This window comes from Rhinoderma darwinii, chromosome 4 (genome assembly GCF_050947455.1).
Source record: "Rhinoderma darwinii isolate aRhiDar2 chromosome 4, aRhiDar2.hap1, whole genome shotgun sequence".
NCBI lineage: Eukaryota > Metazoa > Chordata > Amphibia > Anura > Rhinodermatidae > Rhinoderma > Rhinoderma darwinii.
In genome coordinates this window covers 184,211,457-184,227,822 of record NC_134690.1, presented here as the reverse complement: position 1 = coordinate 184,227,822, position 16,366 = coordinate 184,211,457, and the positions used below count along the sequence as shown (strand labels likewise).

The 16,366-nt window shown below is 38.2% G+C and overlaps 1 protein-coding gene and 1 long non-coding RNA gene across 2 annotated transcripts in view; one reads left to right on the top strand and one right to left on the bottom strand.

Moving 5' to 3' along the window:
* The window catches only part of BMP5 (bone morphogenetic protein 5), a 139,100-nt gene that overhangs the window by 30,217 nt on the left and 92,517 nt on the right, over positions 1 to 16,366 (top strand). The window lies entirely within an intron of this gene.
* The window catches only part of LOC142760959 (uncharacterized), a 58,832-nt gene continuing 56,162 nt past the window's right edge, over positions 13,697 to 16,366 (bottom strand). Inside the window, exon 4 of the long non-coding RNA XR_012883464.1 lies at positions 13,697 to 14,003. This is a non-coding gene — a long non-coding RNA (uncharacterized LOC142760959). The remainder of the gene's footprint in view (positions 14,004 to 16,366) is intronic.

Sequence of the window (16,366 nt, the reverse complement as noted above, 5' to 3'; positions counted from 1 at the left end):
TTAGATAGATATGAGATAGATAGATAGATAGATAGATAGATAGATAGATAGATAGATAGATAGAAAGATAAGAGATGAGAAAGATAGGAGATGAAATATATGAGATGGGATAGATATGAGATAGATAGATAGATAGATAGATATATATGAGATGAATAGACAGATAGATATATAGGAGATGAGATAGATAGATAGATAGATAGATAGATAGATAGATAGATAGATAGATAGATAGATAGATAGATAGATAGATAGATAGATAGATAGATAGACAGACAGGGGGAACAAGTGGGGGCCCACGAGGGGGGCGGGGGGGCTGCCAGTCCGACGGGCTTCTTTTTTTCAGCCATGTGGCAGGACCCCTGACGGCAGTACCACTAGTACTGCCCAGATGGCGGCCCTGCCAGTGGGTACCTAACAGCTAACATTCCACTGTAATGACTGGAATTGGATATACCTCAGTTTCCGGTCACTTAACCCTTTAGATACCATGGTCAAAAGCAACTACAGCATCTAAGTAGTTAGACAGAGGGAAGGGTTCGTTGTGTCAACCCACCAGCGCCATCTGGAAGGGCCAAAATGGGTTGCCTGTCACTAAAGCACTGACAGGCAATAACACACTGCAATACAGAAGTTTTGCAGTGTAATATTGAAGCAATCAGGAGATCCCAGGGTCAAGTCCCCTAGTGGACTAAAATAAAATAAAAATTAAATTAAGTTTATAAAAATGTTTTATAGAAAAAAGTAAGAAAAAACAATTTTCTCATTGAAAATCCACTTATAGTGCAAAAGAAAGTGAAAGTAAAAATATGGACATATTTGATACCGTTGCATTCATAATGTGCCATATAATAAAGTTAAAGAGGATCTGTCACTAGTTTTTGTATGCCCTATTTCCTAAATAATTTAATAGGCGATATGATGTGGATAACTACAGTGTGATTTTTTTTTCAAAAACTTTTATTATTGGCAAAGTTATGTGCATTTTCCTAAATATGATAATTTTTCTGTACTTGCTAAATGGGAGGTTACTCTTTCTTTTCACTGTGGGCGGTGTAATGTTTTCTGTATGACCCGGTCCATTTAGCATCATACAGTTCTCCTCTTCCTGGCCCATCAACACAGCATGATCATATAGTGTGCAGCTTCCATTCCCTACCGTTTTTTCAACTGGTGATGCCTCTAGTTATTTGACAGCTAGAACTGCGATCCTAATGGATTTGAAAGACTAGAATCTCATCTTTCATATGCCACCAGAACCGCTGTTCTTGGTGGTCCATGGTTGAAGATATGGCTATTTGAAGTGATCCCCCTTCCCTCCAGCCTCAGTCTCTCACACTGTGTGAAGCAGCTTTACATAGCTCCACCTCAGGAGAATCACTGGTGTTGACACCCACTTGTCTAGTATAGCCTCATTTGCATATTTAGAAAAAAGCTCATAATAATAAACGTTTTGGGACACAATTTTCACTAGTGTTATCAGTATGACAAAGCCTATTATATTAGCTAGGAGATTGGGCATTACTAAACTAGTGACTTCCTCTTTAAATTGTTATTTATACCGCATGTTGAACAACTTTAAAAAACCTTCCAAAAACACTGTGGCAGAAAAAAATTATAAAAGTTATTCAATGAGTTATATGTATGCCAAAATGGTACCATTGAAAAAGATAACTTGTCTTGCAAAAAGCATGCCCTCATAAAGCTATGTTAACGGTAAACAAAACAAGGTTATGATTCTCGGAATGTAGCAAAACAAAGACTATTTTTTTTATGAAAAAATTAATTTATTGTGAAAAAGTAGATAAAAAAATGTATAAATAATATTAGAAAAATATTTATAGCTGATATTTGCATAATCATAATGAGTCGTAGAATAAAGATAACATTTTATTTTTACTGTATGATGAATGACATAAAAAAAACTAAAACCAAAAAAATCACAATTGCAAAATTGCTGTCGCTCCAAAGAAAAATAAAAGTTAATCAATATGTTGTAGGTACCCCAATGGTATATTTGAAAATATAACTCGTACTACAAAAGAAGAAAAAAGCCCATATACGGCTATGTCGATGGAAGAAAAAAATTATAGCTCTTAAAGTGCTGAAAATTAAAAACGAAAAAAAAATTGCTGGGACCTGAAGGCCAAATAGTTGCGTCCTCCAGGGGTAAGGAATAGTTAACAAATAATGTGACACAGTGCCTGATCAGGAAATGCGAGTATAAATTAGTAGTATATTTCTCTACTCGCTAATAAAGTTACATATCTACAGCTGTGGCAGTTGCTATATGGCCCTTTGGCTATGGAAGCCTATTGAAGTACAGTAATATTATTCTTTTTTGTGAAAATACATTTTTGGCTTTGTGCTATTGTCACAGTCAGGCCTCTGGACAGGAGGGGCCTCTGGACAGGAGGGTTGAGCCACTGTCCCAAGCAGAGACAGACAGCTGCATAGCTCGTTACAGTTAGGGTATGTTTACACGGCCTATATTCAGACGTAATTCGGGTATTTTATGCCTCGAATTACGCCTGAAAAGATGGCTCCAATACGTCTGCAAACATCTGCCCATTGCTTGCAATGGGTCTTATGATGTCCTCTTCAAACGAGGTGTAATTTTATGCGTCGCTGTCAAAAGACGGCGCGTAAGAAGACGCCTGCCTCAAAGAAATTCATGTCACTTATTGGGACGTAATTGGAGCCGTTTTCATTGGCTCCATTGAAAAACAGCTCCAATTACGTCCGTAATGGATGCCGCAAAAAACGCGTGCACTTGCAAAAACGTCTGACGTTCAGGAGCTGTTTTCGCCTGAAAACAGCTCCGTAATTTCAGACGTATTTTGTTAAGACGTGTGAACATACCCTTACAGTATGTGTATCAGAGCAGTGTCTTCTAAGCACCTGTTTGTCCATCATACGAAAAATAACATTAATTTGCTGAAATCAGACAACCCCTTTGAGCCATTAAATCTAAGCATAGAAATAAGATATAAAACAATGGATATTACATTATTATTTTACACTAAAAGCACTTTCTACATGTCTTCTCCTTTCAAATTAGTTTCTTGCGAGACTTTACATGATTAAAAAGTAGTAGAGCAACAATGTACAGAAGTTTTTTGTTTTTTTTTACTACTTTTATATACTTTAGCCCTAATAATTCTAAACACTATATAAATAAAATCATGTTGTCATGTATTTGATTACACTATTTTTGTTGTTTTACTTTTTCTTTCTTCTTTTACAATTTACAACTTCATTAACCAAGTTCATTAACTTAGAGACATTTAAAGTGTTACACTTTGTGCATTTTGTATATTATAGTTTAGTGAACTCTTATAGTTGTGCTCATGGTGTAACCCAACTGCAAACTACATTTAAACATGAGATCCAAGGACAACCAGCTTCCAGATGATATAAAAATCAAGCTGACTTGTGGAGCAACAGCCATCATATACTTTCCAGCTATCACTTTCCACATTGTTTGCTCCTATTCTGGCAGAGTAATGTCAAATACATATTTGATACTCTTAGTCATAAAATTGTTTGTGAAATGAAAAACGCGCCTTTGTTTTTGCACCTGTGGATACTGCTAAAGTGTTCCAAAGCTTTTTGGTCATTCTCAGTACAATGCTAAAATTACATGTAGAAATATTGTTAACTATACATCATTGCTGTTTTTAATTATTTAATTTTTATGTTAATTACATGCAAAGCATTTCAGTATTCACCTTTTGTATATATATTTATTTTTTACAATGCTAATGGCACAGTTAACATTATTGATTAACCAGAAGTGCAGCACTTTTCACATCACTTAATGATTGCGGATTTGTTGAAAAAATATTGCGCATTTGTTACCAAACTATAACGGATTTAATCAAGTCTCAAAGATATACACGGCGGGGGGGGGAGGAGGTATTGCATTACATTTTATATTCGAATACAAGGATTGTACTCAGACAATCCAAAGGATCTACTTTCTCTAACTGTGCAATTATTCCTATACTTAACAGGAGAATTGATTATCAATCTTTATTCACTCCAACAGGTGAAAGGGGATGCTGCGCTGGCTCTCTTCCCCTGCTTGTTTCAGAAGCTCCCGGGCCCTGCGACTCAGCAGCTGCCTCTCCGCCTGGGCGCGTCTTCTCTCAGTGTTGCCGCTACTGTTGTAGCAGCCATAGCGACTGCTAGCAGTGACACCGGGTATGAGGGCGCCTGTGTCAGCCGTTGGGATGGCTCCCAATAGCCGCCGGCGCCACTAGCAGCCGCTGCGGCTGCTACAGCGGTAGCGATGCCACATTCAATAGTATCTGCATCCTTAGGACGCAGATACTATTGAACACTGTAGCAGAGCAGGGAGGTATCTCCCCGCTCTGCTATCTACTAGAGCCACTTTAGCTCCCTGAAGGAGCGGAATCTCCTTGTGGCCGGGGATTCTGCTCCTGGACGGAGCGCTTGATGTCTCTGTCCATTTATGGACAGTGACATCAGAAGCAACTCCTGAAGCAGAATCCCCATCCACAGCGTTGCCGACGATGTGACCGGGGGTTCCACTCCAGGAGAAGCCCTTGACGTCACTGTCCAGAAATGGACAGAGACATCAGGGGCTTCTCCTGGAGTGGAATCCCCAATGCTGTGACCTACGAGGGGGCAGTGTGGCACTACCTACAAGGGGGGGGGTGTGGCACTACCTACAAGGGGCTGTGTGGCACTACCTACAGGGGGCTGTGTGGCACTATCTACAGGGGGAATCTGTGAGTGGCGGGCTGATGGTCATTTTAGTGAGTGGCGGGCTGATGGTTATTTTACTGTGAGTGGGGGGCTGATGGTTATTTTATTGTGAAAGGGGGGCTGATGGTCATTTTACTGTGAGTGGGGGGCTGATGGTAATTTTACTGTGAGTGGGGGGCTGATGGTCTTCAAGTGGTTTCCACCTCTGACCTCCAATTGAAATTAATAGGAGGCAGAAAATACCTGCGCCGCTCGTTTGGAGTGCTTTCTTACCTGCGTCTTTTGCATTAACTTCAATTGCTTAAAAAAAAACAACAAAAACGTCACATAACGCTGTCAATTCAAAATCTGCCTCAAAATTCCTGAAGGAAAATATATGGTATCATTGAAGTGTATAAAAGAGCTGTCAGAAAAAAATGCTGCTATATCTGCAACAATATTTCACAACCAAATTTAACACATCACGCGGATGGAGAGTAAGGGCCTGTTCACATCACCGTTCACTTTCCGTTCCGGGGTTCCGTCGGAAGTTTCCGTTGGGTGAACACCGGAACGGAAAGTGAAAGTGAAACCACAGCTTCCGTTTCAGTCACCATTGATATCAATGGTGACGGAAACATCGCTAATGGTTTCCGTTTGTCACCATTGCGGCAGGTTTCTGGTTTTCCGACGGAATCAATAGAGCAGTCGACTCCGCTATTGCAATGGCGACTGAAACGGATGCTGTGGTTTCACTTTCCGTTGCGGGGTTCACCCGACGGAAACCTCCGACGAAACCCCGGAACAGAAAGCGAACGGTGATGTGAACAGGCCCTAAGAACATAGTCTCGGTTGGTGAGAGTTCAGCTGTTACCCGGTAGAAATTTGTGAGAAAAATACTAATTAAAAAATTATTCATAAAAAATATATATCATAATGGAAACTGAATGTAAAATATATTACACAATAATCCTACGTATAGCCGGAGTCGTATGGCAGTCACTCCAGGGAGTAGAAACATGTGCAAGTGGCTAGTCATCATAACAATAAAACACATAAGGAAAGGGAATCATTTCCTAAATAGATTAAGTGGGTAGTCAATGTTGAGACCAGTATGTAAATACTGAATCAGAACTATGCTTAGTAGATAAATACAGTACCAAAACCAAGCCCAGTACATCAATTTACTCTCAGAACCAAGCTAAATACATAAATACAGCACTAGAACCAAGCTCAGTACATGAATACAGCACCAAAACCAAGCTCAGTACATATATACAGCCCCAGAACAAAGCTCAGTACATATATAAAGCACAGAACCAAGCTCAGTACATATACAGTGAAGGAAATAAGTATTTGATCCCTTGCTGATTTTGTAAGTTTGCCCACTGTCAAAGTCATGAACAGTCTAGAATTTTTAGGCTAGGTTAATTTCACCAGTGAGAGATAGATTATATATATAAAAAAGAAAGAAAATCACATAGTCAAAATTATATATATTTATTTGCATTGTGCACAGAGAAATAAGTATTTGATCCCCTATCAACCATTAAGAGTTCAGCCTCCTCCAGACCAGTTACACGCTCCAAATCAACTTGGTGCCTGCATTAAAGACAGCTGCCTTAAATGGTCACCTGTATAAAAGACTCCTGTCCACAGACTCAATTAATCAGTCTGACTCTAACCTCTACAACATGGGCAAGACCAAAGAGCTTTCTAAGGATGTCAGGGACAAGATCATAGACCTGCACAAGGCTGGAATGTGCTACAAAACCATAAGTAAGACGCTAGGTGAGAAGGAGACAACTGTTGGTGCAATAGTAAGAAAATGGAAGACATACAAAATGACTGTCAATCGACATCGATCTGGGGCTCCATGCAAAATATCACCTCGTGGGGTATCCTTGATCCTGAGGAAGGTGAGAGCTCAGCCGAAAACTACACGGTGGGAATTTGTTAATGATCTCAAGGCAGCTGGGACCACAGTCACCAAGAAAACCATTGGTAACACATTACGCCGTAATGGATTAAAATCCTGCAGTGCCCGCAAGGTCCCCCTGCTCAAGAAGGCACATGTACAGGCCCGTCTGAAGTTTGCAAATGAACATCTGGATGATTCTGAGAGTGATTGGGAGAAGGTGCTGTGGTCAGATGAGACTAAAATTGAGCTCTTTGGCATTAACTCAACTCGCCGTGTTTGGAGGAAGAGAAATGCTGCCTATGACCCAAAGAACATCGTCCCCACTGTCAAGCATGGAGGTGGAAACATTATGTTTTGGGGGTGTTTCTCTGCTAAGGGCACAGGACTACTTCACCGCATCAATGGGAGAATGGATGGAGCCATGTACCGTCAAATCCTGAGTGACAACCGCCTTCCCTCCACCAGGACATTAAAAATGGCTCGTGGCTGGGTCTTCCAGCACGACAATGACCCGAAACATACAGCCAAGGCAACAAAGGAGTGGCTCAAAAAGAAGCACATTAAGGTCATGGAGTGGCCTAGCCAGTCTCCAGACCTCTTAATCCCATCGAAAACTTATGGAGGGAGCTGAAGTTCCGAGTTGCCAAGCGACAGCCTCGAAATCTTAATGATTTACAGATGATCTGCAAAGAGGAGTGGGCCAAAATTCCATCTAAAATGTGTGCAAACCTCATCATCAACTACAAAAAAGTCTGACTGCTGTGCTTGCCAACAAGGGTTTTGCCACCAAGTATTAAGTCTTGTTTGCCAAAGGGATCAAATACTTATTTCTCTGTGCACAATGCAAATAAATATACAGGGTGGGCCATTTATATGGATACACCTAAATAAAATGGGAATGGTTGGTGATATTAACTTCCTGTTTGTGGCACATTAGTATATGGGAGGGGGGAAACTTTTCAAGCTGGGTGTTGACGATGGCGGCCATTTTGAAGTCGGCCATTTTGTATCCAACTTTAGTTTTTTCAATGGAAAGAGGGTCATGTGACACATCAAACTTATCGCAAATTTCACAAGAAAAACAATGGTGTGCTTGGTTTTAACGTTACTTTATTCTTTCATGAGTTATTTACAAGTTTCTGACCACTTATAAAATGTGTTCAAAGTGCTGCCCATTGTGTTGGATTTTCAATGCAACCCTCTTTTCCCACTCTTCACACACTGATAGCAACACCGCAGAAGAAATGCTAGCACAGGCTTCCAGTATCCTTAGTTTCAGTTGCTGCACATCTCGTATCTTCACAGCATAGACAATTGCCTTCAGATGACCCCAAAGATAAAAGTCTAAGGGGGTCAGATCGGGAGGCATTTCTTCTGCTGTGTTGCTATCAGTGTGTGAAGAGTGGGAGAAGAGGGTTTCATTGACAATCCAACACAATGGGCAGCACTTTGAACACATTTTATAAGTGGTCAGAAACTTGTAAATAACTCATGAAAGAATAAAGTAACGTTAAAACCAAGCATACCATTGTTTTTCTTGTGAAATTCTCGATAAGTTTGATGTGTCACATGACCCTCTTCCCATTGAAAAAACTAAAGTTGGATACAAAATGGCCAACTTCAAAATGGCCGCCATGGTCAACACCCAGCTTGAAAAGTTTCCCCCCTCCCATATACTAATGTGCCACAAACAGGAAGTTAATATCACCAACCATTCCCATTTTATTTAGGTGCATCCATATAAATGGCCCACCCTGTTTATAATTTTGACTATGTGATATTCTTTTTTTTTTTTTTTTATATAATCTATCTCTCACTGGTAAAATTAACCTAGCCTAAAAATTCTAGACTGTTCATGTCTTTGACAGTGGGCAAACTTACAAAATCAGCAAGGGATCAAATACTTATTTCCTTCACTGTATACAGCACAAGAACGGAGCTCAATATATATACAAAACTAGAACCAAGCTCAATATATAAATACAGCACCAGAACAAAACTCAATACATAAATACAGCACCAGAACCAAGCGCAGTACATAAATACAGCAGAAGAACCAAGCTCAGTACATAAATACAACACTAGAACCAAGCTCAATACATAAATTCAGCACCAGAACAAAGCAACATACATAAACATAACTGAGCCCAGTACATAAATATAGTATCAGAACCAAGCTAAGTCCATAAATAATGCACCAGAACCAAGCTCAGTACATAAATACAGAGCAAAAACTAAGCCCAGTACATAGATATAGTAGAACCAAGGTCAGTACATAACTACTGTACCAGATCCAAACTCAGTACATATACACAGCACCAGAACAAAGCTCAATACATAAATACAGTGCCAGAACCAAGCTCAGTACATAAATGCAGAACCAGAACTAAGCTCAATACAGAAAAACAGTACCAAAACCAAGCTCAGTACATAAAGTACCAGAACCAAGTTCAGTACATAAATACAGAACCAGAACCCAGCTCAGTACATAAATACAGCACCAGTACCAATCTCAGTACATGAATACAGCACCATAACCAAGCTTAGTACCTAAATGCAGAGTCAGAACTAAGCTCAGTACACGAATACAAAATAAAGAGGGTTTCCTTGCCTTTGGCATCTGTTCTCAATCAGTACACGAATACGACACCAGAACTAAGCTCAATACATAAATACAGTACCAGAACCAAACACAGTACATCAATACTGTATCAGAATCAAGCCCGGTACATAAATACAATGCTAGAACCAGGCTCATTAAATGAATAGAGTAGAAGAACCAAGCTCAGTTCATATATACATCACCAGAATCAAGCTCTGTACATATATACAGCACCAGAACTAAGCTTAATACATATGTACAGTACTAGAACCAAACTCATTACATATATACAGCACAAGAACAAAGCTCAGTGCATAACTACAGCACCAGAACAAAGCTCAGTGCATAAAAATACAGCACCAGAACAAAGCTCAGTACATAAATACAGCCCCAGAACCAAGCTTAGTTCATATTTACAGCACCAGTTTTAAGCTCAGTATGTAAATACAGCACCAGAACCAATGACAGCACAGAACAAAGCTAAGTACATAAATACAGCACCAGTATTAACCTCAGTAAATAAATACTGTATCAGAATTAAGTTAGTTCCTAAAAACTGTATTAGAATTAAGCTCAGTACACGAATATGGTACGAGAACTAAGCATAGTTAACAAAAATCGTACCAGGACTAAGTACAATTAATAAATATGCTACCAGAACTATGATCATTAAAGTGATGAATTATGAGGTCAGTGTAACCCCTTCTTGTGTAACAGTCATAGATGTATCATGTGAAACTAGCTCCCAGTATGAGCTGAACAATGGTAAGGGCATGCTAGGAGTTGCTGCTTTTTACAAACACCCATCATCTCGCTGAAGACCTACGAATGTAGCCATCGTTATCTTGACTCTGATAACTTGCTGCAGATACCACGCAACAAATGCCATTGAAAAGTCATTGAAAAAGTCAAGATAAAGGATCTTGCCACTGTGTATTTAAAAGTCAAGATAAAGACGGCTATATCTTTATGAATTAATCGAATACATAGTCAGAGACAGAATAAACAATGACATTCAGTGACTCACAGGTGATGTCTTCTCTGTTTGGAGTCGTTCTTTTTTCTTCTCCATTCTGACCAGGCCGCCGTGATGACTTGTCCAGGCCACCACTTTTTTCTGCAGAGTTGCCACCCAGATGTCTTTGGCTCCTCATCATATTTGCACTTTCTAGCAGCACAAGCTCCTCATCCTGCTGCCCTCTTTACCAGTGCCAATGTCTTACATAGAGCTAGCCTACTGCCCCTAATACTAAGACTGCTGCTGCCCCAGTATTGTGCCTGGTAGTAGACCATTATACTTTGTTATGCTGCTACTGATACAATATTACCCGTTTATTTTTAAATAGTATTCCCATAGTGCTCTTTAAAATAGTGTCACACATAGTGTCCCCAATAATTGTGCTGCACAGGGTTCCCCCCTAAAATAGTGCCTCATATATACAGTACTGTGCAATGTTTTAGGCAGTTGTGGAAAAATACTGTAAAGTAAGAATGCTTTCAAAACTAGAAGTGTCAATAGTTTTTATTTATCAATTAACAAAATGCAAAGTGAAGGAACAGAAGAGAAATCTAAATCAAATCAGTATTTGCTGCCTTTGCCTTCAAAACAGCATAAATTCTTCTGGATTTGCACAAAGTCATGGATTTTGTAGGATTATGGTCAGATGTATGATTAACTAATTATACCAAACAGGTGATAATAATCATCATTTTTGATATGTAGGAGGCTTAAAACTGGGTGAAGAACAACCAAACTCTGCTACAAAGGTGAGGTTGTGGAAGACAGATTTATATCACAGGTCCACTATGGCAAGAATGAGCACAGCTACAAGACACAAGGTAGTTCTACTGCATCAGCAAGGTATCTCCTAGGCAATGGTTTTAAAGCAGACTGGGGTTTCAAGATGTGCTTTCATGCCCTTTTTATGGAGCACAATGATAAAATGTGAGGCTGAGTGACAAATGAGGCCTAATAGTTTAATGTAGATATACTGATTTTTCAATGCAATATTTGTCAAGTCAACTGTGGAGGGAGTAAATTTCACTAAAAGCTTTTCATAGAAATTTCATCTTCATTTTTAGAAAGTCCCAATCTGTGAAAAACTGTTTAATTGAATGTTTTTCCCATTTAAATTAGTTTACACTGTGCTTTAATAGCTCACAATGTTATGGCATGATGTTCATACATTCGTTTGCTGCATTTCCAAAGCACTAGTTTGTGCAGATGTGTAAGTGATATCACAACTATCGTGCACATTCAGCCTGAGCTAGACATGTAAGCATCCTGACCTTTAAAGTCGTTTGTATGACTTGCATTTGATTTATGCATTATAGTAAAGGCTGGGTACTGGACCTTGTAAAATGACCTAGAATAGTACACTAATATTTTACTGAAGAGATTTGTGTTTAGCCAAGGACAGCTAGTTTGTTGTTACAATGGCTGTTAATATCCTTTCAGATGAAGTTGTACCATTGATTCTTGGAATGTTAAGAAAGCCATAGACATTTCACCTTTGAGATAAAAATTCCACTACAACAATGCTTTATATATTCTGTATAGTGTTATTGTACTGTGGAAAGAACAATTAACACTTTAGAATACTATAGAAATTATTATGCTAAGATAGTGGTCTCTAAACTGTGGCTTTCCAGCTGTTGTAAAACTACCAATCCTAGCATGCCCTGACAACCTGTGACTGTCAGAGCATGCTGGGAGATATAGATTTACACCAGCTAGAGAGCCACAGGTTTAAGACCAATGGGCTAAGAATTACCTACAGCATAAGCTTGTAAAAAAAAATAATCTTTATTTCTTGTTGCTGCCACTAGGGGATCCTGTTTAGGTTGTGTACAGATCATCTCCTCAATTTTGGAAAAACAAATAAAAAAAGGATCTGAGATTCTTAAAAGTAAAGTTATGTCATACTCTATGTCATAACTGATGTCATAAATTATTTTTATTTAATGCAACTTTTCTATTCTTCAATAATTATGTTCTTTAAATGATTCATCATTTATAGCAGTTGCAGTTTTGCAGAAATTTGAATTTCTAACTGACAGTTTTTAAAGATATTCAGGAGAAGTTTTAATGATGATTTTTGTTTTTCTTCCCAGAAGTGTGACTGACTTGTTGGACATTTTTCTCTGATCTTAATAATAAAGCTCTTCCATGAGTGAATAAGGATGAGATCTATTCATTGTGCTGGCCATTCCATCATTGTTCCTTGCACTCTGTGTAAATCTAATCCACATTTCTAGCTAATTTTAACCTCTTTTTCCCATTTGCCAGTTTAAAATATGGCTTTTTGTTTGAAACTTTGCCTGTTAGTCACCAAATCCTTATTTTACTGTTGAAGATGACACAGGTATTCAGTCTTTATCATTCATAGAGTTTTTCCATTAGGACAACCCCTGCTTATATGCCCTATTAGGGTATATGGATATTATAGAGGTGGTCCCCTGTCAAAGTGGAGAGCTGCTGCAAAATGTCACTCTGGAAGATTAAACATGGCCATGTATAACATGGTTTCTCATTCTCCTGAATGGGTACTATGTAGTACCCCATGTGCGGGTATTGTGGGAGAAAGGTTTCGCTGCCTACAGCTTCCCCCAGTGATAACCCACTGATCACTAGCAGATCCTTCTCTAGGAAGGAAGCCACCAACTCTTAATCTGTAAAGTGTATATTTCTCAAACCATAGACTCATAGTCTTGTGTAATTGTACATTTGGGCCTCACACCTTTTTTCCAAACTTGTCTAGATTCAGTTTTATCTCTTCTTCAAAAACTTTAGTGTACACCCAATTTTGAAATCTTCAATTTCTAAGCAATCGGACATGGAATATAGCCCAGTTGGAACGGATAATTTTGCGCTCCCTAAAGCTATGTGCTCTGTTACTTTCCCAAAAATTATACCTGAGGTGATATCAGTTGAGGGTGCACTGATTAGTGTCTAAAATATACTGTCAATAGATCCATTAAGGAGGTGTGCTGTCTGTCTATCTATCCATCATCTAACTTATAACTACAATACCAGAATTATTTTTTTAAATTTGTTTTTAGTAAAGTTTTACATAAGAAAAAAAGTAGGCTACACATCAATTTGTACAGTAAATGCATTGGTAAATTTAACCATTTAGAACAAATTGTTAATTGATTATCTATCTATCCATCTCTAATTATTTTAGCAAAAAAACAACTCTAATTGTTAGCTAGTATGCATATGTAAAATGAAGTGATATTTACTGAAAACTGAAGAAGTTGCTGGGAGCATTTATTAAAAGTAAAGCGTATTAAAAAGACTTTAGGTGATTATGTAAATACGTATACATTTAGCATTGTCATAAATGGTCACTAAAATATAGGGTCATAATAGGGATATGGGATTTATATGTCCCAAAGCAATGGATAAATTGTTCCCAGGGATTTCATCTTAAAATTAAGGAATAAGGAACACTATAGTTAAAATAATACTTTATTTCAGTTCTGGGCAAGAGGACAAAGAAGGGTTTAGTCTTTAAGTTTACAGCTCTATATTTCAAACAGATTTATGCTTCTCATTTGTGTGTTTTATTTCTTTTGCCATTGTAGGATGTTGTTTGTTTTGTCTCTAGCTTCTTGCAACCTCAGTGACCCTGACTTTCCAAGCGTTGTTCTTATCTGATGACAGTCTGACCTTTCTTGTTAATTGTGCTCAATTGCTTCCTTCTCAAACTTTTCTTTAGTGATTCTGTTTCAATAAATTTTTGTCAGCAAAGCCAAAATAATCTGTGGGAACATATTTTTCAAAAATGTTTAGTTTTAAATCTAAAAATGTTTATATTCAGTTTAATAGACAGGGAATATCTGCACAATTACAAGGTGCATTCAAATATAGATTGATGCTATTGGTAACCTTGAACATAACATTACAAAATGTTTTAGTGCTAGTCACATAGCATTCTAAGAGAGGGCACTGACAGAGCCATAAACACAGGTCCTCGTTCAAGCAAATACCTGTTCCTATGCTCTGTGGGAGGTTAAAGGGAATGTGTCGCTAGAAAAATATATATATTTTTTTAGTTAAACTGTTAGTATATAAATGATTACACATTGTTCTAATCTTTTACATTTTTTTCACACGTCAGGAAATATTATAAATTAGATTCTAATTCATAGCATTTCCATGTGCTGGTCCCTAGAGGGAGCAATTCCCAAAATTGCAGCATTGGCATGTGGTAAAGCAACCTCATTGCTTTATGCTGCCAAATTGGAGAAGACACACTCGCTCTAGTGTCCTGAAACAATCCCCCCTCCTTTATCCTGGCTAGTGCCAGGAGAAAGGAGGGGGTTGAATGTTCAAACCTCCTACACTGTGTGCCACCATTTTTTGAGCGAATGCACAGTGTAGGAGGATTAGATAAAGTGTTAATCAGACAGTATAACACGAACATACACATACACATCACATACACAATCATAACTTACCTGCCGCCGCTGCTGTCGCTGCCGCTGCCTCTGCCGCTGCCTCTGCTCCTAGTCCTTGCTTCTGAACATATGGACGGAAGCCGCGACCGGAAGTAGTCATCTTACTGTCCGGCCGCGGCTTACGGTCCACATGAAAATTGCACCGGATGTCGCTCTGCTGAAGACCATCCTTTTGGACTGTGTGGGAGCGGCGCATGCGCTGTTCCCACACAGACGGAGTACGCTATAGTGAACAGAACGGCTCCCGTTCGCATTTTCTATGGGGATGTATGTGCCGTATTCCATCTCTGTATGTGTCGTTAATCGACACATACTGTATAGAGATGAAAAAAAAAATGGCAGCCCCCATAGAGAAGTAAAAGAAAGAAATAAGAAAAAAGTACAACACAAAAACACAAATAAATAAAATGTACTTTAATGACATACTAAAAGCAATAACATATATAAAAAAAAAAAAATTTTCATGACACCTTCCCTTTAACCAACTATTTTCTACCTTAAAAACACGGAAAGAAGAGAGTTTAAAGCCTGGGATATATATCAAACGTACAAATTTTTATTAACATATACAGACATACAATTATATAAAAAATATATGTATATAATACAATGTATTAAAAGGACGAGATTCTAGTAAAAAGGTTCAGGAAGCAGATATCGGCAATATTGATATATAGACTGGGTTGGCTATATTGTCACAAAAGCAAAGTTGCATAAATCTCGATATTAAGTATAGCACAGGGGGAGATGAGGAAGCAACATAATAGCGAAACGCGCGTTGGGGCTTTTGTGCTGGAGCACTTATCGGACTGCCACTTCAACAAACTATGGGTAAGCCTTGTCCAATGTATTCTCTCACTAAGTATCTGAGTTAGATATTTGGAATCCCCCTGTCCATGTGCTATACTTAATATCGAGATTTATGCAACTTTGCTACTCTATATTGAGGCCATTCAATTCTACTACGTTCTATAGGAGGGATTTCCCTAACGTACTTGAGAGACTTTGCTTTTGTGACAATATAGCCAACCCAGTCTATATATCAATATTGCCGATATCTGCTTCCTGAACCTTTTTACTAGAGTTTCGTCCTTTTAATATATTGTATTATATGCATATATTTTTTATATAATTGTATGTCTGTATATGTTAATAAAAATTTGTACGTTTGATATATATCCCAGGCTTTAAACTCTCTTCTTTCCGTGTTTTTGATATACTTAAATGGAGTTGCCTATTTGATCATATATGGGAGGTCGGTCTTTGATCCAGACCTAGCCCGCAGTACTAATGCGTTTTGGAGTGCATATATTGATTACTATTTTCTACCTTAGTTGCATTACTGTTTAACTTCTTTAAAACACGTTAATTCATTTTTCAATTAAAAGTACTGTTTTTACACAAATTTTTACCACATCATGCACATTTCAACTATGATAGAAGCAATTGGTGTCCCACATTTTACAATTCATTTACATGTAGTGATTACAGATAGAAGTGCTTGAAATTAGTCAGATTAATTGATAGAGAGAGATTGGATTATAAACTCTGTTTATCCAGTAGGTTTGGTCTTATGTTTTCATGCTGTGAATATCCTGTGAGTATGATAATAATTGACAGTGCAGATTTTGTACATTTAAACATTCATTTTTTAGTCTTATCAA